This window comes from Diceros bicornis, chromosome 10 (assembly GCF_020826845.1).
Source record: "Diceros bicornis minor isolate mBicDic1 chromosome 10, mDicBic1.mat.cur, whole genome shotgun sequence".
NCBI lineage: Eukaryota > Metazoa > Chordata > Mammalia > Perissodactyla > Rhinocerotidae > Diceros > Diceros bicornis.
In genome coordinates this window covers 28,511,455-28,525,578 of record NC_080749.1, presented here as the reverse complement: position 1 = coordinate 28,525,578, position 14,124 = coordinate 28,511,455, and the positions used below count along the sequence as shown (strand labels likewise).

Genomic DNA, 14,124 nt, shown 5'->3' with positions numbered 1-14,124 from the left:
CAATGTCTCCTCCCTTATTCATTCTCTGAATGTTGGAGTCTTTCCAGGATCAGTCCTGGACTGTTTTATCTTCTTCATTCTACCTACTCTCCCTAAATGACTTCATCTAGTCACACGGCTTTAAATAATGCCTACATGGTTAAATCTATATCTCTGGTATCGACTTCTCCCATGAGGCTCAAATGCTTACTGACTATTCAGGATGTCCCCTTGGATATGTATTGGCATCTAGTCATCTCAAATTATGTGTGTTTAAGACAGAAGTCTTGATTTTTCCTTGACTAAACCATTTTCTTTACCAATCTTCCTCATTTCAATAAATGGCACTGACATCCTGCATCTTAGACCTAAGAGTCCTCCTTGATTCCTCCCTCCTCTTCATTCTCTCGAGTCAATCCATCAATGTGTCTTTTTGATTATAGTCCCAAAAGATATTTCAAATCTCTTCATTTTTTTCCATCTTCCACTGCCACCATCTTTGTCCACACCATGATCATCTCTTGCTTGGTCTACTGGCATAGTGCCCTGATTGGTCTCCCTGCTTCCATTCCTACACTCTTATAATACATTCTCTACCCAGAAACTGAAATGATCAGTTAAACCTCTAAATCAGGTCATGTAGCTCCCTTGATTACAATGATCCTAGGCTGCCAATATCACTTAGACTAAAACCTGATCTCCTTATAATTCCCACAAGACTCCACCCTTCCTCTTTGGCATCATTACATAACACATGCTCCCTTTTTCACTATATTCTCACCATATTGCTCTCTTTTCTGTGTCATAAACAAGTGTCATCTATGCACTTTTTGTTGCCTTTGCTTAGAATGTAGTTTATCCCTGATCTCATCATATGTTGTCTCCTTCTCCTTTGTTCCTAAAATTTCCATTCAACTGTAACTGTTTTTCTTTGACCACCCTATCTAAAGCAAATATCTCACCACCACTCCTCTAACCCTCATAATATGATTGTCTTCTTTTTTTGAGAGAAGTTATCACAAGCTAAGATTATCATATTTATTTGATTAATTATGTGTTGTCCAACTCTTTCAGTAGACTACAAGCTACTTGAGGGTGATTTAATCTCTTCCGTATCCCCATCACCTGAAATAGAGCCTTTCTCATGCAAGGCTCACAATAAATAAAGTGATGAGTTAATGAATGAATGATAATTAGTAACGCCCCTGAAGAACTCACAGGTAATAGGAGACATGCCTACAAGAGGGCAGAGAACAGATATAATTCTGGAGTGGTAAATGTATGTCCTGAGGAGTCTGGTGAAAAGTATTGGGTTTCATTTTTTCTTCTTCAAGCAGAATTCCTTTGGTTAAAAAAATTAATTACTATATGGTATTTAACATGAGTGAACTACATCTATATGTACCAGCATGCCGGATCTTAAAAACAAAATGAAAGTGAAAAAGAAAGTTTCAGAATGGTACATATGGTATCCATGTATAACAATGGAGAGCTACATAGTGCATATATTGTTTATGTATGCAACCTATGTAGTAAAAGTAGAAAACTTAGACTTTCTGGAAGGATCCATGCCGTATTCACTATAATGGTTAATTCTGAGATGGGAAGGGAATGGGACTCAGGCAGGGAACAAAAGAGACTTTAATTTTATCTGCAAAGTTTCATTTCTTTTATTTAAAAAATCTGATGCAAATTTGACAAAGCATTAACATTCTGCAGTTGGGTGGGTTGATGCATTTTTATTATATTTTTCTTTATAATTACTGTACTTTAAACATTTAAAAAAACACTTAGTTAAGGGCTTTATATACCTGTGGTCTGAGGGGAACTTAAGGAATTTATTCATAAAATATAATGTTCTTATATTTAAATCAGGAGTTAACTAATTCAATTTGGCATCTATCTTTATGATGCTTGGGTGGGCTCCCTTCTGGCTGGCGTCTGTGTTTTGGGGTCAGACTGAAGTGGTGTGGAATGTGGAAATAGGAGGGAAAACATCTGTGCACTAACTCAAATGTCTCTCCTCTGTTCCTCTAGGATTGGCTTCTTTTTTGTTTTTTCCCTGACATAAGAATGGAAACAACAGCAAATGTCATTTATTGAGGACATACTACATGTTGGAGACTCTCTGTATACTCTCTCATCAATGCTCATAGCAAGTCTTTGAAGCAGACACTATCACTCCTGTTTACAGGTGAGACGACTAAGACTTGGAGATGACTTATGCCAGGTTGACAGAGATGGAAGTCAAAGCTAAGTTTATTGGACCCAGAGCTGGTGGGTTTTCTATTCTACAAATGTACCTATTGCTCTTTGACCACAAAGTTCCTCTTTAACTTCTAGATTTTTCATTTCAGAATTTGGTTTGGATTTCAAAGCTGCCTGTCTTTGACTCATGTATTTAGTCAATGATCTGTACATTTCATGCAAGTCATATTTACACTGAGCAGAGTTTCAACTCTGAGAGACTGACCGTCATATTATTTAGCACTCACCATCCCTATTACAAACAGGAATTTCATGGAAGAAAAACATGGTAAAAATAGAGTTAAAATTTGATTTTATTTACATACACGCTCTCGTGTATGCATATATATATATATATGTATATATATATATGTGCGTGTGTCTTAAAAGAGTTTTGCAAAAGATATCAAGTAAAAGTGGGGAAAATATGAAACAACAAATGAGTAATATTAAGAACTATACTCATAAAATTTTGGATTTGAGCTAACCAACCAAGGCTGAGCTTTGTGAAGTAGTCAAGATTTATTTTTCTCAAGATCTATTTCATTTTTTTGTCTCCCAAAGTAGCTAAAGCAGTGTTTCTGCTACAAATTTGTTGAGTGAGTGACGTATGTTTTGACATCTGTTCCCCCATGTGGGGCCCCGTCCCTCACCTCACTCATCTACCCCAACCCTGAGTTTCCATGCTGGTGTGGGGTGCCAGAGCCCACCCTCCAGTTCCAGTCCTAAGTACCACTCCTAGTAGCTCTTGCTGCACCAGCTGTCCCTTAAAGATGAATCAGCCTTACTGCCACCTGGTCAGAAAGGCGAATCTGGACTACCACGTTAATTAATGTAAAATGGCAAATATAATTGCCATTAATTAGTAATACACTTCATTTTAAAAGATCTTTCTCCTTTACATCTGCGTAGCGACACTATGTGAATTCCAGGCCTCGTGCCATAAAAATAGGGAAAATATTTTAGGGGAAGTGATCTTTCTATGTGTCTCAAAGAGGATACATTGCTGCCTTTCCTCTCTTTCTGTGTTATAATTCTGGTATTCAGACCTTCAGGTTGGATACTATCAGGACGCCGAGAAATGTATGAAATTGCTTTTTCTGGAAGTATGTAGATAGTATTTTGTCTTTCAGTACTGATTGGGAATAGAAATTTTTGTAATGAAGGCAGATAAAAAACATAATTTAGAGACAAATAAGGATAGGCAAGAAGGAATTTTTTAAAGTTGTATCCATGGTATTGAAAATATAAGAGAGAGAAGATAAAAAAAATTGAGACACGGACATTATGAACTTGAATCGATGGAAAAATAAAATTTTACATTAACATACGTAGGTGCTCGGTTTCTCTCATTTGTTGCAGAGACATCATTTTGTTCAATTCATTAGAATGTCAACCTGCGGGCTTTAAAACATACATATATTGGCTGGAATAACAGTAATAACAGCAGCAACTGTAATAATCCAGGTTTTTTCTAAGCCTTCCTCAGGATTCTGAAGAATTTAAAAGCTAACAAAAAATCAATTTCATGGATCTAGAGGGCAGTTCTATAAGTCACTTTGTGCTCACCTGGGAGAGTGGATTTATCTGTAGAAGATTTTTTTTTTAAATCAGTAATTACTTTATTTACTTTTTTATTTTATTGAGGGCACATTTGTTTATAATGTTATATAAATTTCAGGTGTACATCATTATATTGCAGCTTCTATATAGACTGCATCATGTCCACCACCAAAAGGCTAGTTTCCATCCATCACCACACACATGTGCCCCTTTACTCCTTTCACCCTCCCTCTACCCCTGTCCCCTCTGGTAACTACCAATCAGTTCTTTGTATGATAGAAATTTTAAATAACTCGTTGAAGGGGAAAGGAGAGATTAGATGATATGAAGGAAAATTTCTGAGATTAAATTTGTCTCCTTCGTGACCTTTCTTTTTTATTTCTTCATAGATATACTTGAGGGTCACTTTGTGGTGGGGATAACAGGAATATTCTTAGGCCCCAGATTTACTTGAAAATGTAAATGAAGCTCCTCTCTATTGTCAAGTAAGTTACAATGCATTAGGGCCTGTTAACTTTGGTCCATTAGAATCATTCTTTGTGGTCTCTATTGCTTCTTTAGGTATCAAGCCCATTTTGAGAGAGCGGTCAGTCACAGCACCCTCCCCTGATCTTGCTCATGAAAACTGATGTATATTTTATACTTCTTCAATGTTCTGTGAGTTGATTAGATGGTTAGGGGAGATAATTAATGAAAAGCTACTTCCATTGGATATAGTTTTATTTTAGCTTCAATGTAATTTCTGGATGCTATAACTGTGTAACAGTAGCTTTTCAGGTATCTTTTTTTAAAAAAAATTTACAGTTGAAATGAAATGATGTCTGGGTTTGCTTTAAAATACTCAAGCAAAAGAAAGTGGCAGAGAGATGAAATAAGATTAGAAGAATGTTGGTACTTGTTCAAACTAGACAATGAATACTTGGAGCTTTATTATACTATTCTATCTACTCTCGAGTACATGTAAAATTTTCCTCCTGCATTTCTTAGTAGAAATTCTTCAATAAAAATTTTTTTCCTCATCCATTCTTTGGTTATCCCAAAATACTATTCATAAAAGAGAGTAAGAATAAATACTTGGTTGGTTTCCTTTATAAATCAATTTTCGGAGTATTGTTTTGTTTTCTAGGTATGCTTTTTTTTGGTAAACAATGAATTTCTATTTCTTTTGTTAGTATTATTACTTGGATTTTTAAAAATATATTTGATATCTTTCAATCCTTGCAATTTTCATACATTTTGTTGCTTAAGTTATTCCATCTTAGGCCAGCGGGAGTCTTTTCAAGTTGGCTCTTGTGTTCTTTTGACATGATCTCATTAGTCTTCAGTGGCTTTCTTGTCTTTTGGTGCAATGAGCTGCTCCAGAGTCATCTTGTGCATTTCCTGTCTAAGACCTAGAGTCTGTTATCTCTCCAAGACTTTGGGACACTTCAATCTAAGCCATGGAGGTACCTGCCTATTCTAACTACATGTAGGGGACACTGTGAAGTAAGGTTACATTGTGATAATACTGGTTAGCAGAAATTCAGTGGGAAGGTTTCTTTGGATAAGCTGCTGCCAGAACAGCCATTAATATTCATTCTTGTGGATGAGAATATCGCTCACTCCTCTCACAAATACTACTTATTATTACAGTAAGCCCATGCCAGCCAGCTCTCTCTTTAACTTGCTCAAGACTTATTTTGGCTTACAAACACCTATCCTGCTGGGTTCTATATATATTCGATTCAATGGGCTCAATCTCTGCCCTTTGAATATTTCCAGTGCCCAACCTTGTCCGTAAAATAATTAGCTTCTAGGTTATATTTGACTCACACTCTTCCACTCAGTGTGTAAGTTAGAGAGTCAAAATCAAACATGATCATCATCATCCTCACCAACAAACTTGTCTTCATAACTTTTTGGGCATGATAGCGATTGCTAGAGCAATAGTTACCCATTAGTGCACACTTCCACTCTAAAGGCTTTGCACACACAATCTCATGGTCTCACTTAATCCTCACCACAGTCCTAAGAAGTGGATATTACTGTCCCCATTTTACAGGTGAGCACAGTAAAGCTTAGAGAGGTTGGGCTACTCATTAAGGAGCTAGGATTCCCACAGAGGAATCTCTGAACCCAAAGTTGGCACATTTAACAACTGTTTAAGGCTTCTTCTATTGCTCAGAAATGCCAAAGATACAAAAAAATACAAGACATGGTGTTTCTTCTCAAGGAGTTTATAATCCTAATTAAAGGAGATAGGATCTTCACAGAAAAAAAAAATCAACATAAAGAAGCATATAAAAAGAGCATATGGAAGATTGTTTCCCTTCCAACCCACTTACCCAGTGCTGTCAGATTAATTTTACTAAAACGTTTTTGCTCTCATTACCCTCCTGCTTAAAACTTCAGAGGTTCCCCATTGCCTACAGGATAAAGTCCAACTTGCTTGGTTGGCATTTCAGTGCTTCCAAAATTTGGCCCTTACCTACCTTCTCATGTGTGAAATTCCACTGTGAACTGGCTTGTGAACCAGGTATCTAAGCCAAAGGACAAGTCTGGTGCTCTATGCTTTTGTGTCCTAGAAATGTTGTCACATAAGGGCATCCAAGTTTTACTTAGTTCTACCCTTTAAAAGATAATCTATAAAAGATGTAAAGTCAGTGATCTCTCTGACCCCTCCTCTGTTAGAACTCTCCATTGTAGCCAAATAGGTCTTATTCCCCAAAGGCCTTTTTCCAATTTCTGCCTCTGGGCCTTTGCTCATGTTACACTCTTGCCTGGATGCCTTCCTTTCTTCTTGACCTGCCGTTCTGATGAGAGCCATCACCATCTTGGAGCCTCTCCTGATTCCTTCAGGCCCTTGTTTAATATGACATCGTTTGAAATTTCTCAGATCTTATTGTCTGTGTCAATTACCATATACAGTCTTAAATTACCACTTACATGTTTTTAAAATTGTATTTGTGCTTTTTCTAATTATAAAAGTAACAAATGTTCAAAGCAAAAACTTGCAGATGTGCCAGGCACAATGGGAGAAAGTCAATTACTGATGATCTCACAACCCAAGGGTAACCACTGCTAATATTTTGTTGTGCGTGTACATACATATTACAGTATATATAACAACAGTGGCATCATTCTCTACCTATGATTTCATAACCTGTTTTTTCTCTTAGCAAAATTTATCTTGTCATAGTATTCATACACAATAGACTTTAAATGTCTTCATAATATTTCAACATATAAATATTTCCTTGGTTAATTATTCAATTTCATATTTCTAGATAACTGTATTGTTTTTCTATTATAAGTTTCTATTATACGTGGCAATAAATATATTTTGGACTACTTATCTTTTTAATATGGAGGAATTAAGAGTATTTGTCTAAAGGTAGACATAACTGGTTCAAAGCTACTCCCTAGCCCTATTCCCTTGGGCAATGGTACGACCTTTCTAAGCTTACATTTCCTCCTCTTTCTAATATTCATTACATCACTGCTATATCACAGTCTTGTTGCAAGATAATTGTCACATGGTAAGTTGGTAATAAATGTAGGTTATTATGATTTTTTTTTTTTTGCCTCATGTTTTTTCGCCTATGACTAGATCATAAATCCCTTCAGGGAGAGACTTTATCTCATGGGGCTTGTGTTTGTGGTCCTCGTGTTTGTCTCATTATATTACACATAAATGGTGGTTGATGGCTGTTTGTTAATAATGGTGACATATGACTTGATATTCACTGGATGCTCACTGTGTAAGAAGTTATTCTTAGTAATAGTCATATGCAAATGCAAAATTTTTCTTGAGACCTAAAGACTTTAAACTTCTCTCTCCTCGTCCAAATGCTCATTTTTGGCACTAATCTTAGTTTTCTAATGTTCTGATTTTCCTCTGTATTCTTTACATTCCAGTCCTTAACATCTTTGTTGATTGGTCCTCCTACTTATAGATTACGTTTAAATAGAAAGGTTTTAGAAGATCTGCTCTAGCCTCACTGTGATGGTATTTCTGGGGCACTAATGCATGGCACTGTGAAACACAGCTTTGGCTGAGCTAGCCAGTTCAAAAGCCAGTTTCACAGCAGAATTTCACACATGCAAATGAACCATTGTGATCCTGGTCATGAAAATTCATGGAATAGTGGCTAGTTCAGTGTGGATGACCTGTCAATTTGGCAGCCAATCATTTAGTTAAACATCCAAATTACTGGCCAGTTACTCAGTCTAAAGCTAGTCTTCCTGCTTGTTACTGGGTTCTATGTAATCCTGTTAAAAGCAATGACATTCCCTTTGATTTGTGGCAGCTAATTGTGCAGAAGTACCGTGCAGGCACAGGACATGTGTCTGGCACAGTTTAAATGTGAGCATTGTGAGACTGGACTGCTTGTGTTACTATTGGATTTATTCTTAAAATACTAAATATCGTCCTTTGAATAACAAGCAAATTGTGTTAATTTCACGGGTGTCCCTGTTTACTATTTTCATCAATTTTAAATGAGTTCCTCTAAGGATTGAATCTTCATTTTGTGATGTGTACTAACTGATTTTGTTGGATCTATATTTAAGTCCTTGGACCAGCCTGTTCTGTCAGGCAGTCAGACATAAAGCCATGGAGACTACTCAAGGCCTGGTAGCCTCTGGGATTTAGTTGAAAGTGACCCATTTGAGGTTTAATTCAGACATAAGGTAGTAGTATTGATAAACTGGGAAATGAATATAGAACAATAATTCCTAATCACAGACCTCTTTCAGAATGTGATGAAAACTCTATATTTTAATTCCAGAAAAGTGCACAGTCTAGCATGAAAGTTCCAAGAGTTCACGTATCTGCCAAAGTCCAGGAGTCCAGGGAACCATGAATCCTAAGTCAAGATTCCTGCTCTGCATGTGAGGATGGGAAGTAGGAATAAAGAGAGACAGAGGCACTAAAGCAAGATAGAGAGAGAGACAGAGGAGAAGCACAGAGATAGAAAGAACCCAGGCAGAGAGGCACAGAGAGAGATAAACACAGGCAGAGAGAGCTAGAGAGACAGGAAGTAGATGTAACTCCAGTTCTTTAGCATAACATAATTTCTGACTACTGTGCTCAATTAGATTCTAGTGAACACTTTCTGATGTTGATAATCCTGAGTTTTCTGGTGAATAAAATCTCTCCAGTGAGAGACACAGCACATCCCACACCTGAAAATTTTTGACATGGTGTTGAGAAACTCTATGAGGATGAAGATTTCATTTTAAAGGCAAGTATGCGTAGGCTTTTTGAAGACACAGTATTGTAAGTTAAAGGATCTTTTGGCTTGTAAATGAAAAAGGCTTTTGTGTATCCTGAAGACCATTGATAGAATAATTGTACTAAAATACCACTGAATAGGAAGCACTATCTCTTATACTTTTCAAAGAGTTTTTATATATGTTATCACATTTTATTCTCTCAACAGCCCTGTTTTTTAGATAGGAAAGAAATTTCTATATGTATTTTAAAATTAAACAAATTGAGATAGATGTGCACAGAGATTTTTCTAGAATCACAGACACTCAATAAACAAATGAACTCTAGAAACCAGATTGATTCTAGATTGAATCCGCATATCCCTGCAGATAGGACCATCCATATAACCAGCACAAGTCCCTTGGTTTCCTAAAATGAAATATATGAATTGAAAATAGTGTTCTTGAAATAGGACAAAATAAAAGGATCATAGAAATTGAGAGCATAGGAGATCCTAGAGATGAATAATTATCTGACCTACTCGTGGTAAGGATGAAGACCTGACTCAGAGGGTTTAAGAGACGTAAGCAGGTCCTCTAGTTGGCCCGTGGGCAAATGCAAAGGAGACATTTAGAGCATAATACAATGAAGACTTGCCCCCAATGCCTTGTTTTTGTTGAACAAGGGAGAAGCAAGATTTAAAAGCATCTATTCTATGTCTTATATAATTTAGGCAGACTGATTCGGGAACAATTTTGAAAAATCAGGTGTAAGTCAAATCCAGTTCTTGTCTCAAACTATGTTTGGAAAGTTTAAAATTCCAAGAGTGTTTCTCAGAAATAGTTTTTATAGGATAATGTATAGTTCTGTACATTCTGTTGGCCTGGGAAACTTTACATGGCTATAAGGAAATATGACAGATTAATTGCTCTGTTTCTCAGGCTATAATAAAGATTCCTAGGCTAGAACAGGCAGTATATGTATCAGAGATGGATATATAATGTATACATATACATCCACATCCATCTATATATTTGTAAGTATTTACAGAGATATTAGGTCTTAGGGTTATTTAAACACTTCTCATTTATAACTTGCTTTTGTGGAATTATTTAGTTATGGAGGATATCACCATATTCAGTATTTTTTTTTTAATAATAAACATGTCTAGTCAAAGAAGGCATTAATGAAGCAATTCCCCAAATAAAACAGTCCATGGTATCTGAGTTGCAGCAGAGAGAGAGTGTGGTCTTTGTAGTCTAATCAAGATCACAAGACTTGTTTTGAGCGTCTGTCATCTTTAATTTTACGGCACTTCATTTCAGAGTAGGACTGCCAGGGTCACATGCAATTAAAACACAGGCAAGATTTGTCTTGTGAAATCTTAACATAAAAAGTAATGTGTTACTCCATTTTAACTTTTCTACTGAACTCTGTGAACTCACTAATTACTTTTCCCCCCTCTTGTCACCTTTTTGATATGACATGTATTTTATAGAGGAGATAGAAGTTTGGAATTTTTTTATATCGTGCATACGATTGAGGATAACAAAATTAAACCAGAGAAAAAAGGAATGCGTTTTTCAGAAATACAATTTTTTTAGAAATATCTGACTACTCCAGCTTCAATTACAAAGAAGCTCATAGATCAAATTCTAGGAAATAACTATTAATCTGCTTAAGTAGGGCAGGTAGAAGTGTAATAACGGGCCAGAGATTTTATAGAGGCCAGGATAGCGAACCGGAGTTTATTCTCTGGGGTGCAGGGCAAAGGGGCTTTTATGTGATTGGCTGTGAAAAGCATTAAAAGCCAGCACCAATGTGGAGATTTGGAGAGTGAAGAGGGCTGTTCCATCTTAGTGATCAGTAAATTGCATAGACCCTTATTAACCTTATTGATAAGGAGCTTAGGGAAGTCCCATTCAGGCGGCAATATATTCTTTTTGTTCTCCTGTCCGTCTCCGTTTGCAATCCCAGCCGCTTTGTGTGAACAGCCTTTATGCTGCACCTCAAAATTCAGCGTGAGGAGCTGCGACTTGAAGTTAGAGCCACGGAAGGGAGCTGGAGCCAGCCGGTGCACAGGGGGCTCACCGCCTATTTAACCGGTGCTCCGGACACCTGGAGAACGTTTGAAAATTTTGTACTTAAAGAATCTTTTATATTGCTCCTCTTTCAATGCAGCTGGGGTCTGTGGGGATCGGGGGATTATTTTTGATACCTGTCGAAAAGAGTTATGTCTACACTGATTTTCCATCCCTCACTACTAATTAACCTTATTGTATACAGGAAACAGTCTATTTAATACCTGCATTCTTTCTGTAATGCCAAGTAAAATGAAATCCAGTGTGAAATCTAGTTAGCGTTTGCCTTTTTGAAGTCATTTTTAAGTTTCCAGTTTTAGTGACTGTGACCTTAGAACTGATAGCTAGAAAAAGAGTGAGCTCAAACCAATTTTGGTGTCAATTGTATTCTTCACCCCCTCCAACTTAAATGCTGCCTTTCACCTGGACCTGTGAGGAGGCTGAAGGAATGGGACATCCCGAGCTAGACCATTTTTCCCTGGAGCCTTCCACGGTGACCTCTTGCTGGAGTTCTAAAGCTTCCCTTTATACCCCCATAGGCTGTCTCCTGCTCCATTATCTCTGTTTCTCTCCTTAGCAGCGGAATACCTCTGCCCCCTTCCTTTCAGTCAGGGAGGCTGGAATTTGACAGACGGACTCATCGTGGCATAGTTGTGCAGCAGCAATGCAAATAGATGCTGAAGGAGAGAAAAGACTGAGCCCGGGGTTACAATGCTGAAGGAAATCCCATTGGTGGAATGTTTGCGAGGGGAAAAAAGGTAGGGTCTAGCAATAAAGAGCAGAAATTAAACTGTGTAAAATGTCACCAAATGATGTGGAAAAATCCACACATCTTCAAGTATGCTGCGCAATATGGACTTCGAACACATTTTGCTAGTGATGTGAGAATGGTTAGCACAAGTCCTGCTCTTAAAATGTGTGTGTGTATGTGTCTCAAGTAAACTTGTCAGCTTAAATGTTGCCAGAGGAAAGTGAGGATTTTTCAGGCCAATGCTTTGTATTTGCCAGATTTCTTGGCTTTTGAGATTTTCATACATTGGTCAGAAAGCCTATGCTCTATAGCATTTATCTAACACATAAACCGTACATTTGACAGTGTGGGGAAGGTGAGTGGCAGATGCTGCTGGGTGTCACAGATGTCTAGACCCTTCCAGATCTGAAGCAGGATGTCAGAGTTTGCTGTTAGACTTGCATGAGTTGGGTTAGCGAATCTTACTGTGTCTCTGCTGCTGAGCTGTAGGAAAGAAGCACTTTTGGGGGAGTTAGACTGCAACAGAGGTGGTTGAAGGGGTATCTGTTTCATGATCCTTTATACGTGGGACTAGTAGTCAGTACAAATACCAGTGATTTGAGACTATATTTAATCCGCTATGACTAGTTGATAGGAAACCCAAAGGTGGGTCACATTCATATTTAATGTTGCTTGTGTTCTGGGTGTTTGTCTTTGTTCACTCATCCAACAAGCATATACTGAGCACCAACTATGGGCTTAGTGTTACACTCTCCCTCACTGCTTTCTTAGCACTCTCCTAATTGAATGAGGAGTGCTCTATAGAATCCAGCTGATTGTTTAAGAATTTTGTGGACCCTGCATGCTTCACTTCGATAAGTTAGCAAAAAATCAGCTGGATACGTCTATAAGGGATGTGTGCGTGTGTGTGTGTGTATCCTTCTGCCAGGTCTCTCACCAAGACAGCTAGACATTTTCATTTTGACAACACTACTACAGAAAATTGTCATCTTTTCGTACAAGATGTTCACTGTATTCCCATCATTTGAATGATTCAGGATCACTCTCCGGCAGCATGAGACACAGCGTGTCTTGATGCCTGCCTCTTTTTCAATTATATTTAAGAAGAAGACTGCTGGGGATCCATTTTTTCATCTTGCACAGGACCCCTAAGGGGCCAGATTTAATTTCAATACAATATTAGGCAGTATGACATGATGAATGATAACAGGACATTGACAAATATGATCCAACACAGGATAACATGATATAACATAGAGTAGAAGCCACTCAAACAGGTACTTTTAAAGATGTGGGCAAAGGGGCTTCCATTCTGTCCTCTCTATGATGTAGTAAAATGGTCAGTGCAATGTCTATAAAGCATGTAGGAAAATGAAATGGTACATAAATATTAAAATTATAATAGCAATAACATGAATGAGATTTAGCCATCTACTCCTAACAAGAAAGGTATTCTGTATTTCTTTGGGGAATACATAATATCCTTCTTGTTCTTTCATTAAAATCAGTCTGAAAGTGAAACTCTCATCAGGTGTTTTAACAGGAGAACGAGCAGGTACCCACATATGGAGTATAAATATTTAGGGTGTTTATGTGCTTGCATTTCTTCAGTTCCTTTTCCTAACTGAGTGAACATATGGTATAGTGGTTAAGGCAGGGACCTCTGGAGTCGTATTATTGAGATTCGAATACTAACCTGACACTTACTGACGGCATGAACTTGGGTAACTTCATTATTTTTCCCCCTCAATTTCTTCTCATATAAATCAGGGTTAATAATTGTACCTCCCTCTATAGAGGCTGTGAAGATTAAATAAAACAATATATAAAGTGCAGTTTCTGGCACATAACAAGCACTCAATAAGTCTTAGCTAATCAAAATTAATCTTTCCAGGACTAATTTTTCTTGGTGGTCCTCTGGGTGGCCAGAGGAGCAATACTGCCCCAAGAGAAAGGAGGGAGAAATCAGATCCAGGTGAGACAGAAATGACCTTCTGATCATCTGAGAATCATGCTGGAAGCAGAAGGCGGTAGCATGCATGCTCATCTGACTTGGGCATGACTTGGTCAAAATATCTTCAGATGGTTACTGTCAAATGAGAAATCATTGTCAGAATGCCAGAATCAACCCCTAACCCAGCCCAGCAGTTCAGCAGGAAATGGGCCTGCTATAGAGTTCTGTGTAACAGCAAATGGGGCTTTGCACTTCACACTCATAATTAAGAGGTGGGGGAGAAGCTCAGAAGTTCAGTAGGATGATGCTCCGTAATATTGATTTCGCTGTCTGCTGCCACTATCTGAATTCAGCC

The 14,124-nt window shown here is 37.6% G+C and overlaps 1 long non-coding RNA gene across 6 annotated transcripts in view; it reads left to right on the top strand.

Annotated features, from left to right (window-relative positions):
- Positions 1 to 14,124, top strand: part of LOC131410700 (uncharacterized) — a 48,068-nt gene that overhangs the window by 11,866 nt on the left and 22,078 nt on the right. For 5 of the 6 annotated variants that reach the window (XR_009221395.1, XR_009221393.1, XR_009221392.1 and 2 more), the window contains exon 2: positions 2,017 to 2,173. This is a non-coding gene — a long non-coding RNA (uncharacterized LOC131410700). Of the gene's footprint in view, positions 1 to 2,016; positions 2,174 to 11,641; positions 11,823 to 14,124 lie in introns of all 6 variants that reach the window. The other variant, XR_009221396.1, reaches the window with a different exon arrangement.